Here is a 15,568-nt window from a genome sequence, read left to right on the forward strand (position 1 = left end):
GGTCTAATTAGGGGTCAAATCTCCAGGGTACTACAGCTCGGCCATCCTAACCAACAAATTGACCTCAATTTATGTGTAAATATAATAGTAATTCAAATTTCGTTAACGGTTTCATACGGCTCACTCCATTTCTTCAACTTGTTTGATTCTAATATGCCATCATATGGCATCTGAGTTATTGGACAGCCCTCAATGTCCCTAATGACATAGCGATCGTTAGGCAATACCTTATGGACTATGTACGGACCTTTATATTTAGGAATCAACTTCTTATTCTGCTGAGTGTTGCTATCAATGTTCCGCATTACTGCATAATCTCCAACTTCATATTTAGCTGCTGGTTTATGATTTTTACGAAAATATGCCTCATTGGTAAGCTGAGATTTAATTATATTTGCCGATGCTTCAGCCCGAATGTCGCTTAAATCATTTAGTGTACTTCCACGACGCTCGTCTAAAAACTCCGTTAGTTCATCAATTAAATGACTCCGTTGTTCAATACCAAACAGGAGAACTGAGAGTGAAAACTTCGTACTGGCGTGCTTTGAATTATTCAACGCATATTCAGCATCCAGTAAATGCAAATTCCAATCATCGTGATCATAAGAGTCCGAAAGTTTGCTGAGGATGGGTCGAAGTACGCGGTTAACCCTTTCGACTTGTCCGTTTGCTTGTGGTGAACCAGTAGCGTTGAGTACATGCTGTACCTCATTTGATCTAAGGAAATTTTCGAACTGGTTGGACGTGAAGCAGGTACCTCGGTCACTAATTATCCGTTTGGGTCGGCTGTAATAGGAAATGTATTGTTTGAGAGCATTGCATACTTCCTGACTTCCAGTGGAACGAGTCGCGTATAGCTTAGTAAATTTCGTAAATGCGTCTATCACAACTAATATATACTTCTTTTTGGATTTCGTAAGAGGTAGTGGTCCCAGGTGATCAATGTGAAGTGTGTCAAAAGGTTGGGGAGCTTTCGGTATACTGTGGATGTTCTGATTATTAGTTCTAGTGGGAGCTGAATATATGATACATTTCAAACAATTCTTGATGAAAGACTCAACTCTATTCCGCATAGAAGGAAACCAATAATGACAGCTAATTTTTGAAATTGTTTTGTCAACCGATAAGTGACCTATTTTCTCATGTGTGTGGCGGATGATATTATCTACCATCTCGCAGGGGACATAAAACTGAAGCTCTTTTGAGGGTGACTCATGATATACGAAACCATCTTGCAAAACATATCCAGGTAAATTTTCCAGTTCTAGTTGGGACCTAATGCTTTCAATAGTAGGATCACGAGATTGGGCTAGCTGTAGTTGGAAGTCAATATCAAGTTCACTTATAGCACCAATTGCTTCAGTCCGGCTCAGAACATCCACGTGGGCCATAGAGGAACCTGAGCGATGCTGAATAGTATAGTCATAATTCTCGAGGAATAGGGACCACCGGGCAATCTTCGCAGAAGTGTTACGATTTTTCAGCGTTTGTACAAGAGAATTGCAATCCGTGATTATCTTTAAGGGTAATCCATGGACGTACGAGTGGAACCTTTTCAACGCATATATTACGGATAGAGTTTCCAACTCGTAGCTATGAAGTTTTGATTCTTCTTTAGAGGTGGTTTTAGAAAAATATGCTATTGGGTGAAGTTTCCCATCATTCTGTTTTTGGAATAAGACTGCACCAAAACCGAATGAGCTCGCGTCGCAATGCAGCTCCGTCTCATATTTGGGATTAAATATAGCCAAGACAGGAGACTGGAAAAGTTTTTGACGAAGGGTTTGAAATGCTTGGATGCAGGAATTATCAAAATCAAATGGCACATCTTTCTGAAGAAGATTTGTAAGAGGTTTAGCTATATGAGAAAATGATGGAACGAACCTACGGAAGTAAGAAAAGAGCCCTAAACATCTTCTTAACTGTTTGACATTAGTGAGCATAGGAAAGTTATATATTGATGTAAGGTGTTTTCCACTAGGTCGTATACCAGAGGCACAGGCTTCGTATCCAAGATATTCCAAATTAGTGTGGGCAAATTTGCATTTATCAATGCGCAGTTCAAGTCCATTTTGTTTAAGTTTCTCGAGAACAGAACTCAACGTCTCAAGATGAGAGTGAAAGTCATTAGAAGCTATTATGATGTCGTCCAAGTAGACAACTAATTTCTCGGAATCTATAAATTCGCGTAATATTGAATTTATGAATCTCTGAAATTCCGCGGGGGCATTTTTAAGCCCAAAAGGCATCTTTAAATATTCATATTGCCCATCAGGTGTTACGAAAGAGGTGTACTTAATTGAGCTTTCATCCATCTTTACCTGATGGAAACCGCTTTTTAAATCAAACAAACTAAATACACTTTTACCACTCAGGTTTTCGAGGCATGTCTCAATTAACGGTAATGGAAAATTATCCCTTACTGTTATTTTATTCAGGGGCCTGTAATCGACGCACATACGCACTTCACCACTTTTTTTTTCTAACTGGCACAAGGGGAGAAGCGTATGAGGAATTGCTTGGTTGAATGACTTTATCATTTAACAATTGATTTACTATCTGTCGCACTTGATTCCTCTCCCCATAGTCTACGTGGCTTTGCATAAATAGGGGTATCATGAACGAGATTAATTTTCATGGAATACTGAGGATATTCTATATTCTCAATAGGATAGTTAGTGTAGCAATGATCAAATGCGGACAAAATGGCTGCAGACTCTTTAGGCGAAAGTTGCTTCCCGATATCTAATTCAAGGGGGCTGTCAAATATCTCCGACACACAAATGTGGCTAAAAGGATCACCTATATCAAGGGACTTAACAGGTTTTGGTATTTTTCGAAATCTGAATTACCCTCCGGTTCGCGAGCATAATGTACGGGAATCATACTTGGATAGTGTGTAAGAAAGATTCTAAATTTTCCTAAAAGGTCACGACCTATTATGAATGGCCAAGGCATACTTCTAGCAGGTAAAATGATAAGCGAGTGTGTCACACTAATATTACGAATTATGATCCTGCACTCCACTCGACCTAACGTCGTGAGCATAGTATTTCCTAATCCTCGGTACCCAGAAGGGATAGGTTGATGCGGAAAGTTACCTGGTACTACATTGTCTGCTATTAGACTTACAGGGCTGCCTGTATCAAAAAGTGATCGTAAAAACGTTTGTTCGCTCCATGTATGTTGGATATTGAAACTAACACATACAGTTTCAATTGCGCTAAGCAGTATTTGGTCCGCAGTTTCCTCATCGAATCCATGGGAACCCAGATGGTGCACCGCAGCAGTCGTAACGGGCTGGAAGTTTCGGCACTCTCGATGTGTATGTCCCATTTGGTGGCTTTTAAAACAGGATCCCTTGGGGCGGCGTGGCATTGGGCAAGCGCTTTGATAATGGCTGAATTGAGAACAGTTAAAGCATCTGGCCGGTTCATTATTGTTGTTCTGCGCCCATTGACGCGAGGGGCCAGTGCTGCGGGGTGGAGCTGGGGGTTTAGTGCGTAACGGTGCTGGTGTAGGAGTCACGCCACGAGTTTGACGAAAAGTTTCGTATTTTTTCAGCAGGGTTTTAAGGTGCTCGAGCGATTTTGCAGCGAAACGTATGGATGACGTATTAATAGGATCATCAATTCCGTCAATTATAATATTGACCAAGTCTTCCTCTGGAATGACGGTGCCCGCTATTTGCTGCATTTCCAACACATACCTTGTGATGCTTTCATGTTGCGAGAGATGTCGTGCCCTTAGTTTTTTAAACACTTCTTCTAGTGAAGTTTTTGATGTGAAAGTACTAATAAGGTCAGCTTTCAGTGTCTCATAGGTGCATGCGCCTGAGGTTTTAGCAAAAATGGCGGCGGTGTCGGTGAGCAGGCGGCGCATACAGAAAAATTTCAGCTGGTCGTTTAGTGTGTACAAGCTACATACTTGTTCAAATTCTCGAAACCAGTGCTCCACCCCTACTCCTCCTCTTTCACCACTAAATTTTCCTATGAAGTCTTCAAAGTTGGATACATACATAGAAGAATTAACAGAAGGCTGAAGGTGTTGTCAGTACAACGATCCGTAAACGAATAATCTTTATTTTTGACATTCGGATTATCGCACAGTTGTCGCGGTGATGGTCATATTCCGATCCGGCACTATGGTCTAATTAGGGGTCAAATCTCCAGGGTACTACAAGTTGTTTTTTTTTTTTAATAAAACAAATGAATTAATTATTAGTTAATTTTCATCAACAAATTTCAACATAGCTCTTTCGTAGAAGAGCGCATTTCAAGGACGCCAAGGATACGGCTGAACATGCGCAGCACCAGCCCGTGATGTCATTTCCAGACAGACGCCGGCTGTACACGCGCAGCACCAGTCGAGGATAGCCTAACGAGAAGGGTAGAAGGAAGAACGAGAGGGAGGGTAACGGAAAGTTACCGCAACATTTGTAGGAGGTGAAGCATCCAGCCGTGTACAGAGTGTGAGTATGATAAAACGCATGTGGAAAGAGGAAGTCCAATTAATAGCATGCAAAAGTGTACATAAAGCAAGAGGAAAAGCGTCACAACAACAACCAGCAATCCGAAAATGTAAGGGAAGCGATAAATAACAGGTTGGCTGATAAGTCCTCGGTCTGACACATATATGGCGCCGCTAGTATTGAATGCATATTTTTTTATATAGTACCAACCTTTAAATGATTCGTGTCAAAATTTGACGTCGGTATGTCAATTAATTTGTGAGACAGAGCGTCTTTTGTCAAGCAACTTTTGTGTTGTGTTGTTCCACCAAGACAACGCACCGTGCCACAAGTCATTGAGAACGATGGACCACACGACGGTGCAGTCTGATACACTTCCCTCCAAACCTTCCCTTTTTCTTATATACCCAACATTTGTTGGTGAAACAATAAATTAATTTATTCAGAAATTGGCATTTGCCTAGTTAACAACGTTTATTCCACGTCCGAAACTTTAACTCGCGCTGGTTGAAAGTGAACACCACTTGCGTTAATGTGATAGCGCATAATCTGTGTACAAACTAAAACACGTTCTCATCTCCACGTATTTCCGCGTATTTCCCACCGTCTCTCCCTGCTTCAACATACCCTTCACCTGAAAGTCGCACACTTGTTCATTCTCTCTGCTAGTAGGTAGCAAGCTTCCTGCTCTTGCTTGTGCACAGTGCAGCGCCAGCATGGTATGGTGCGGGCCTGCTCTGCAATATTGTTTGTGAAATTACTTTCAAGTGTAGCGCCTGCAAGATAGGCAAAACGCGCAGAGAATAATTATAGCTAGCTAGGTTTAAATTATACACATATACACTTACACACATACACATAGTTAGATTTTAATTATGCACATATACATTTACACACATACAACTACAATTAAGGTTACACGTAGGATAGAATAGAATAGCATAAGATAGGAAATAGGAAATAGTAAAATAGGCGATAATTAGGATTAGCCAATGAGGAATAGGATTAAGGAATTTTGGCGCGAACGAGTGAATACAAATTAAGGATAAGTTGAGGTTTAGGATTATTCAGAAAAGTCCGATCTAAGAGGAAACGCTGCCCGAGTGAACATCGACCAATAAAACTCTAAGCAACTACAAAAAACCACAAGTCATATATTTTTTTGGTAGTTTGAAGTTTTAATATCACGGTCGCCATGACAAGTGTGAAACTGTGATGCAAAAAAAAAATAATAAAAAAATAACTCGCGTAAATACGAAAGCTAATTCGCGAGTGCGTAATATTCCTTCTGGTCAGAAGAGTATACTGGTATCTGCGTTGATGTTTAGCGTGAAAGAGTGAGAGAGTGAAGACGAGAGTGCAGCGCAACGCTACAATTGTACGATAACTCGAACTATCGTTATTCAAACGAGGTGCAGTGATAAAATATACGGATTTCCTGAAAACTCACGAAATTTGCACAATAACTCCTGTCGTGTATCGTCAACCAATCAAGGTGCAGTGAAAGAGAGAGTGTATCCTGGTTATAAAAAAGAGGCCAGGAAAAGTTTTATGAATGCTAGCAAACATTCGGTGAAAAAAAAAAACGCAGCGATAGTTAACGGTACCGTGCGTAAAGTAATCTAAGTGCAGTGACCTCGATCGGACAAGATTATCGCACGTACGAGTAAGCCACATTTCGTACCATCGGCGATAAGCATCACAGTTTGAACCGGCATGACCTTTTGCGACAAGTGACCAAGTGTCGTTTGCATGATAGAGACATAACGTTGTTGTGAGATGTAAGAAGGAAGAACGGAGCAGCCGATATCAAACGGCAATACAGCGTGCGGTGAAGGAGCGACGGCGAAGCAGTGAGCTATGAGAGAGCGAGCAGCGATTTGCAGTGGATAGGAGCGACCCCAAGTAGCAGAGCCGAAGTTATTGAGAGGTTTTTTTGTGAGCCAAAGCGAGAGGCTCTGTCTTCTCTCTCTAGATTTTGAACGGCAAACCGCCGCCCGTGCAGAGGTGTGTGCGTGTGACGAAAAATTATGGATGAAATACGGGGGAAGCGGGGTCTGAAGTCTTTCGTTCGTCACACACACACATGCATTTACCAGCGGATATCGCTGGACCGAGTCTACCCATCTCTCTCGATCCACCATGATTTTTCTGCTATCGCGCTCATCCGGGTGTTAGGCATCCTTAGTCTGTCCAGAACTTTCTCTGTGGAAGGATGTACTGAAGTGAGGTGCGATTTCTTGTGCGACGTACTTTGCTCATTTACGTTTTGTGCCGTGTTCCTTCTTCCTCAGTTATGAAATGATTTATCCTAGCAAATTGTTGAGGTAAGTTTCTTGCTGTGTGCTTGTGCAGGTACATTCAACTAACCCTTGGCGTCTAAAAAGTTACAGGTGTGTGCGCTATTTATCAACGACTACATGCTAGCCTCGTCAACAATCTTCAAAGTGAGCGACGGAAAGAAAACGTTTTTCAGTTTTAAAATATTAAGGTAAGTTTTGGTCTAATCCTCTGCGCTAAACTCTCCATAGTAATACATACTACTTACATTCATTATTGCTTCATTCAGCCCCCAGTGAGGACGTCATTACTTAACAGAAGCCGGTTCAACACGCGCAGCTCCTGTTCATGACGTCATCACTAAACTCAAGCCAGCTGAACACGCGCAGCACGGATGGTACCCCGTGCGCGGTAGGAGGAAGGAAGAACGAGAGGAGGAAGAACGGTAAATTTGGAAGGGGGAAAGCGTTCTGCCGTCTACACAGCGGGAGTATGCCAAAACACATGTGGGAAGGGAGAGGGATATTATTCAATAAACAGCATGCGAATGTGTGCATAAAGCAAATGTGAACAGCCTCATCATTTCTATAAGCAATCCGAAAAAGGGGGTGGAGCAATGACATTGGTATGCGTGAGCGGCTGAAGAAACCAGAACGTTTAGATGTGTGCGTGACGGATGGTTCGGGCGCCTGTGGCAAAGCTCTCGACAAGACTGCAAACGAGAGCTTTGTGGAGAGCTTTGTAGGGAGCTCAGATTACACAGGCCGCCGTTGGTTTTTGCGTCCTTGGGACGGTGCAGCAGTGTGCTGTGAGAGCACGAGCAGCGATTTGCAGCGGATAAAGCGAGATAACGCTATACTGATCGATCGGGCAGCGGTAAACGGAGTAAGGATCAAGTGAAAAAAATGAGAAAGTAAGGTAGGCTACACACTCAATGTAGTTGTAATTTACCCATTTCAATATTTTTTTTGTAATTGCTCAATTAAATTCTTTTTATGAAACGTACAATACTACATTTTTCATTACAATATGCACATTGCTATTGGGGTGTTACCATTGCACATTGGGCAAACGCCTGTATAAAAATCGAAAAACCAACTTCATCGCAGGTTTACACCATAATCATTTTCTTAAAATAGATACTTAAACTTAGTTGAAACCAAAATATTTCACGTTTTTATCTTAAACTTACTGAGATGTAGGCCATCAAAGTGTAAACTTTGGGTTTTTTGTCCCAACTTTGAGCTATTTTTCGACCGAACATAAACCATCATATTTTAGTATATGGTGGTTAGATTTTGATAATCAATGTGTCGTTGGAAAGGTTTTTTGTCATACTTTGATGTTATGTCTTAATATTTTGCAAAAACTTGTTTTTAAAGTTCATAAATGATTGAAAACCAAACATCACTGCTGAATTTTTGGATATTTTTATTTTGGAGAGTGATTTTTTTATGATTCGACTCGATTTCACTCGTGAGTCGTATATCATTGGAAAGATCAACAATTTTCCTACGCATTGTCGTTAAAATTAGCTGCGACCATCTGCGACCCCGAAAATTATTAAACTTTTTCTTGAAAATAGCGCGAACGATTTTGACGTGTTGTTGTACGAGCCATACACCACCAGTATCCAACTACCTGTCATAAACGGGCATTTGAAACAAACAGGCAGAAAACAAAGCTGAAGAGAGGAAAACCAGTTTAAAAAAGGTCGTAAGATAGGAATCGGCTCTTTTCCAAACAAACCATGAAAAACACAACTTTTTTCGTGCATAATACTTTAAAATTTCGTTTTCAGTCAGAAACTTATTCCGCCTTCGTTTTAATTCCTAACAATTATTATTGATGCTGTTAACTGATACGCAATAATGCAATGTTGTGAGCGATAATTATTAAGTTTTATTCGCTGTCTTGACGATTTAAGTATAGGACTACCCTGTATAGTAAGAGCAATTGTATTGAATGAAGATAAATTGCAATAGCACGAGGAATTGATTTTCATCCCGGCGTTTGTATGGTGGTTGCCCACTGTGCATTGGTCTAAAAAAAAGAAAAGAAAAAAAAATTATTGCAATTATCTGGGTGTCAAAAAAAATAATAATAATAAAAAAAATATAAAATAAAAAATAAATAAAACAAAAAAAATATAACAATAACATGTCGATCACATCTCATTCAATGCTCTTAAAAATAAATCAAAATATTATAAGACTTAAAAATATTGAAAAAAAATTATCGGGTGATAGAAAGTTTCGCAGATGTTTGCTTGATCATTACAGTGTTTCCGCTAAATTTTGTTTTGATAAAATCAAGTATTAGCTGGATTCAATTCAGGAAACTGTTTCAGAGCTGAAACGAATTTTGAAGGAAGCGAGTGACACATACGCCAATATCCAATCGCGCATACAATTTCATCAAATAAACAAAATTCAAGTTAAGTTTAAAACCTTAGCAAAACTAGCTATCGTGTTCAACCGTTGGAATCAAAACAAAATGGAAACTTTCGATATCAAAACAGCCACCGCTTTGGTGCAAATATACGATGGCAATACAGATGGTTTGGAAAATTTTGTGGACTCTTCAAATTTACTAAAGGAGTTATGTCCAAAAAATCCACAAATGTTGGTAAAATTCCTAAAAACAAGATTAATAGGAAAGGCGCGCTTAGGACTGCCGCCTAATATTGACGATTTTGACTCGTTAATAAATGATATACGGTCCAGATGCCGAGAAAAACTTAATCCAGATAATATAATAAGCCAATTGAAATCTATTCGCCAGACGGATACTAAAGCTCTTTGTGACGAGGTTGAATTACTCAGCACAAAATTAAAAAAACGTTTATTTGCAGCTGCACATTCCGGAAAAAGTTGCAAATGACATGTCATTAAAGCATGGGATTAATGCTCTGATTGAAAAAGTTCATAATCAGGAAACAAAAATTGTTCTTAAAGCAGGTCAATTCGCATCTGTTTCAGATGCATCGGAGAAAGTATTAAAAAACGAAAGGAATAACAACGGTTCACAAATATTAGCCTTCAACAGAAACTACTATGACAATAGAAAATTCGTTCGTAATAAATACCCACCGAACACATACAATAGATTCCAGCCAAACACGAATAATAGATGGTTTTCCAATAGAGCTCCCCTTGGTAACAATCAGGTAACTAGCAACAGATACCAAAACCAAAGATATCCCAATAACTCTTTCAGAAAACAATTTTCAAATACAAATACTCGTAGAGTCTACAATACACAAGCTGCAGAAGAGGAACATTTTTTAGGGGTACCACAGGCGTTAGAAGAAATCATTCAACCTACAAACGATGGTCAACATTAGCGATAAACTTAAATGCTAACAACTTTATCAAAATTAAAGTAGAAATGGCAATGGGTGAAATAAGCATATTAATTATCGAGACGGGAGCAGACGTGTCATTGTTCAAAGTTGATAAAATAAAACCAACACAGCAAGTCTACACGCAAAATAGAATAAACTTAACGGGCATAACAACCGAATCGGTATCAACATTAGCAACTACTAGCACTAATATAACATTCGGAAATGCTTCAATTAACCACACTTTTCATATCATTCCTGCAGAAATAGATATCAAAGCGGATGGTATTTTGGGAAGAGATTTTTTCACTAAACATAGATGTGTTATAGATTATGAGCACTGGCTTTTAAATTTCAATTGTAACGGTGTTACAATCAGCCACCCCATTGAAGATAGTATTAATGATGGTTTCATATTGCCTCTAAGCAGTGAGGTTATTCGAAGGATAAATTTGCCCGACCTCGTTGAAGACTCTATTGTCCTTGCGAGCGAAATATTACCAGGAGTATTTTGTGGCAACTCGGTGGTATCAAAACAAACCCAATATGTAAAATTTGTAAACACCACTGAAAGTAATGTATATATTGGAAAGGATTCATTTAAACCACAGATTGACCCTCTCAAAAATTATATTCAGAAAAATTTTAAATTTAAAAGCTCTAAAACAAATGAATCTAAAATAAAAACATTATTGAGCAAAATCGATAGTCAGAATGTCCCTAAATATATAATCCCTCATTTAGAAAAAATATCATCCGAGTACCATGATATTTTCTGCACCGATAATGATCAAATCCCAATTAATAATTTTTACGAACAATCGATACAATTGAAAGATAACGTACCATGTTACATTCCAAATTACAAGCAAATATATTCTCAAAGTGACGAGATAAAAAATCAGGTTGATAATATGCTTAAAAATGATATAATAGAGCATTCGGTTTCTCCATATAATTCACCAATTTTATTGGTACCAAAAAAATCGAGAGATAACGAAAAAAAATGGAGATTGGTAGTAGACTACAGGCAGTTGAACAAAAAAATAATGCCTGATAAGTTCCCGCTACCTAGAATCGATGATATATTAGACCAATTAGGAAGAGCAAAATATTTTACTACCTTGGACCTTATGTCCGCGTTTCACCAAATACCATTACACAAGAACTCTAGAAAATATAGTGCTTTCTCAACTTCTTCAGGCCATTATCAATTTACAAGACTCCCTTTTGGGCTGAATATAAGCCCTAATAGCTTTCAACGGATGATAACGATAGCAATGGCGGGACTTAATTCGGAGAGTGCTTTTGTTTACATAGATGATATTATTATAACGGGTTGCACAATGCAACATCATCTAGAAAACTTAATAATAATAATATATCCCGATGAGTCCAAGTTCGAAACGATAAAAAAATACCCGGTACCAATAAATGTGGATGAAGTTAGAAGGTTTGTAGCGTTTTGTAATTACTATCGCAAGTTCGTTAAAAATTTTGCTGAATTGGTAAGACCGCTAAATAATTTACTAAAGAAAGGAGCTACATTCACGTGGTCTAATTAATGTCAGCATGCTTTCGACACTCTTAGAAGAAGTCTTGTATCACCTACTATATTACAGTATCCAAACTTTGAGAAAGAGTTTATCATTACTACTGATGCGTCCGATATAGCATGTGGCGCTATCTTATCGCAGATAACAGATGGTAATGACCTACCTATTGCATACGCGAGTAAAAGTTTTACTAAAGGAGAGAAATCTAAACCGACTATAGAAAAAGAGCTAACAGCAATACATTGGGCAGTAAATTATTTCAAACCATATATTTTTGGGAAAAAGTTTAATGTACGAACCGACCACAGACCATTGGTATATCTATTCAACATGAAAAATCCTACTTCAAAATTAACACGCATGAGGTTAGACCTGGAGGAATTTGATTTTGTAGTGGAATTTGTGCAAGGAAAAACGAACACAGGAGCCGACGCACTATCGAGAATTGTCATTGATTCAGACAAATTGAAGCATATTCAAAAGAATAATGCAAACGAAACAAATGATAAATCACTACCAGCAGTAAAAACGAGAGCAATGACAAGACTGAACAATTTCAAACTTCCTCCAGAATTAAACGACGGTGAAAAAGATTCCATAACTAAACCTACACTTTGGCAAACAGAAAACCCAACAGAAGTAAACAAACTTTTGAAAATCCTATCAAAAACAGAATATGGCAAAATCAAAATATCAGTTTTCAATAATAATTACAACAAGGAGTTAGGAAATACAACAATTAATTGTAATGAAGATGGAAGTCAGGCGCTAGAGTCTGCTCTTCTAAAAGTACACCAAATAGCAAAAGAATACAATCGTGACAAAGTTGCAATTTCATTAGAAGATTCTCTATTCAGGCAATACTCTTTTCACACCATAAAGGAAATCGCAGATAATGCCATTTCCGGGTTAGATATCATTGCTTTTATTCCACCAAAATGGATTTCAAGAAAGGAGGAAAAAGAAAATATTTTAGAAAACTATCACATGTCACCTTCGGGAGGACATGTCGGACAGTATCGATTATACCTCAAAATTCGAGAAAAACATAAATGGAAGAATATGAATGAAGAAATTAAAAATTACGTTAGAAGCTGCCAAGTATGTAAAGTAAACAAAATCGTAAGACATACAGAAAAAGAAAAAAGGGATGTTACGACTACACCTTTAAAGCCTTTCGAAGTAGTCTGTATAGACACAGTGGGTCCCTTGCCGAAAACCAATAAAAATCATAGATACATCGTTACAATGCAATGTGAACTCTCGAAATACATTGTTCTTATTCCAACAGAAAACAAAGAAGCGAACACGATAGCTAGGGCCATGGTTGAGAACTGCATATTAAAATACGGGAAGTTTCTTGAGATGAAATCGGATCAAGGCCTTGAATACAATAACGAGGTATTAAAAAAGGTAGCGGAGTTGCTGGGGATCAAGCAGACTTTTGCCACTGCCTATCACCCAGAAACCATAGGTTCCTTGGAAAGAAACCACAGAACACTCAATGAATACTTAAGAGCATTTACAAATGAGCATGGTGACAATTGGGATGATTGGCTAAAATTTTACGAATTTAATTATAACACAACACCTCATACAGATACGAACTATAGCCCATACGAATTAATATTTGGAAAAAAAGCAATTCTTCCCCAAGATTTATGCCATGGTAATATTGAACCAGTATACAATTATGATGCATATTTTAATGAAATTAAATTCAAATTGCAAAAATCAAACGAAATAGCGCGTAAAAATTTAATTGAGCAAAAAGAAAGAAGACAGATTAGAGCAAATAGTAATGTAAACCCCCTTATCATAAAAATAGGAGATGCGGTTTATCTAAAAAACGAAAATAGAAAAAAATTAGATCCGATATACTTAGGACCGTACATAGTAGTAAAGTTAGATAATGTTAACTGTACAATAAAGAATACAAATACAAATAAACTAAGTACAGTGCATAAAAATAGATTAATTAAGGGATGAAAAGCATACGCTTTTCATTTCTAAAGGGGGGAGGTGTAGCGCCTGCAAGATAGGCAAAACGCGCAGAGAATAATTATAGCTAGCTAGGTTTAAATTATACACATATACACTTACACACATACACATAGTTAGATTTTAATTATGCACATATATATTTACACACATACAACTACAATTAAGGTTACACGTAGGATAGAATAGAATAGCATAAGATAGGAAATAGGAAATAGTAAAATAGGCGATAATTAGGATTAGCCAATGAGGAGTATGATTAAGGAATTTTGGTGCGAACGAATGAATACAAATTAAGGATAAGTTGAGGTTTAGGATTATTCAGAAAAGTCCGATCTAAGAGGAAACGCTGCCCGAGTGAACATCGACCAATAAAACTCTAAGCAACTACAAAAAACCACAAGTCATATATTTTTTTTGGTATTTTGAAGTTTTAATATCACTACACAAGCTTTCAATGTGACTTAGGCAGCGGTCTAATGTTGTTGCGCGTAACATTGTTGCTCGGAGACATTTCGCTGAGGTGGTCTATGAATGTTGCTGGCAACATTTCGCTTTGACATTGTTTAGCGTCAAAAAATTGCCTATTAACAGCTCAGAGTTTATTTTTTTATCATTCACTTGTTGAATAAAGTGTTGAAAAAACAAAATAAACATTAAAAAATTGATTATAAATGCTTAAAATCCAAATTTAGTGGATGTCAACAAAACGCACACTGCTGTGTCATTTCATACACCCGATTACCATGTCCAAGGTAAATAGAAAATGTTGCCAGACGAAAATCAAATTTGATTGAATTTGGCCAGCAACAAAGTTGCGCTAGCTGTCAAAATACATGCATTTTGCCAGCAACAATGTTGCGCGCAACAAGATTAGACCAGTGTCTTAGGCGTTGGTCTAATCTTGTTGCGCGCTACATTGTTGCCTGCAAAGTGTATGGATTTTGACAGCTAGCGCTTTGTTGCAACTTTGTTGCATGCCAAATTTAATCCAATTTGATTTTTGTCTGGCAACATTTTCTATTTACCTTGGTCATGGTAATCGGGTGTATGAAATGACACAGCAGCAGTGTGCGTTTTGTTGACATCCGCTTAATTAGGATTTTAAGCATTTATAATACATTTTTTGTTGTTTATTTCATCTCATTATTCAACAAGTGAATGATAAAAAAAACTCTGAGCTGTTAATTGGCTAATTTTTGACGCTAAACAATGTCAATGCGAAATGTTGCCAGCAACATTCATAGACCACCTCAGCGATATGTCTCCGAGCAACAATGTTGCGCGCAACAACATTAGACCGCTGCCTTATTGAAATTCATTTGCAAGTTGTCCATTGTTTGCATATACGCTTGTATATTTATTGCGGGCTTTTACAGGGTTTTACAAGTCAGAATAGAATGTCAGCAAAACAATTTCAGAAGCTCAAGATTCACTTTAGCTGTCAAACGTTGTTGTTTCACCGCACCGATGCTATTTTCAATAGCGCAATTTGATTTTTAAATCGCTCAAGTTGTTTTTTAGAGGCCTTTCGCATCGTTTTGCAAATTCAAACACTCATTTTTAGATTATTTGTATACAAATCAATTATTTAGTGCATTTCTAGCGTTATATTTATGAAACATTACGTATTTATTGTAAAAAATGAGTGTTTCTGTGCAAAAAGCTACGAGCACTTGCGTATGTAAACATGTACAATGTTTATGTAGCTTTTTGCACAGAAAATCGCCATTTTTACCATAAATACGTAATATTTCATAAATATAATGCTTAAATGAATAAAAGCATTGATCTCAATCATATAATCTAAAAATAAGTGTTTGAATTTGCAAAACGATGCGAAAGGCCTCTAAAAAACAACTTGAGCGATTTAAAAATCAAATTGCGCTATTGAAAATAGCATCGGTGCGGTGA

Source organism: Anopheles coluzzii, chromosome 2, assembly GCF_943734685.1.
Source record: "Anopheles coluzzii chromosome 2, AcolN3, whole genome shotgun sequence".
NCBI lineage: Eukaryota > Metazoa > Arthropoda > Insecta > Diptera > Culicidae > Anopheles > Anopheles coluzzii.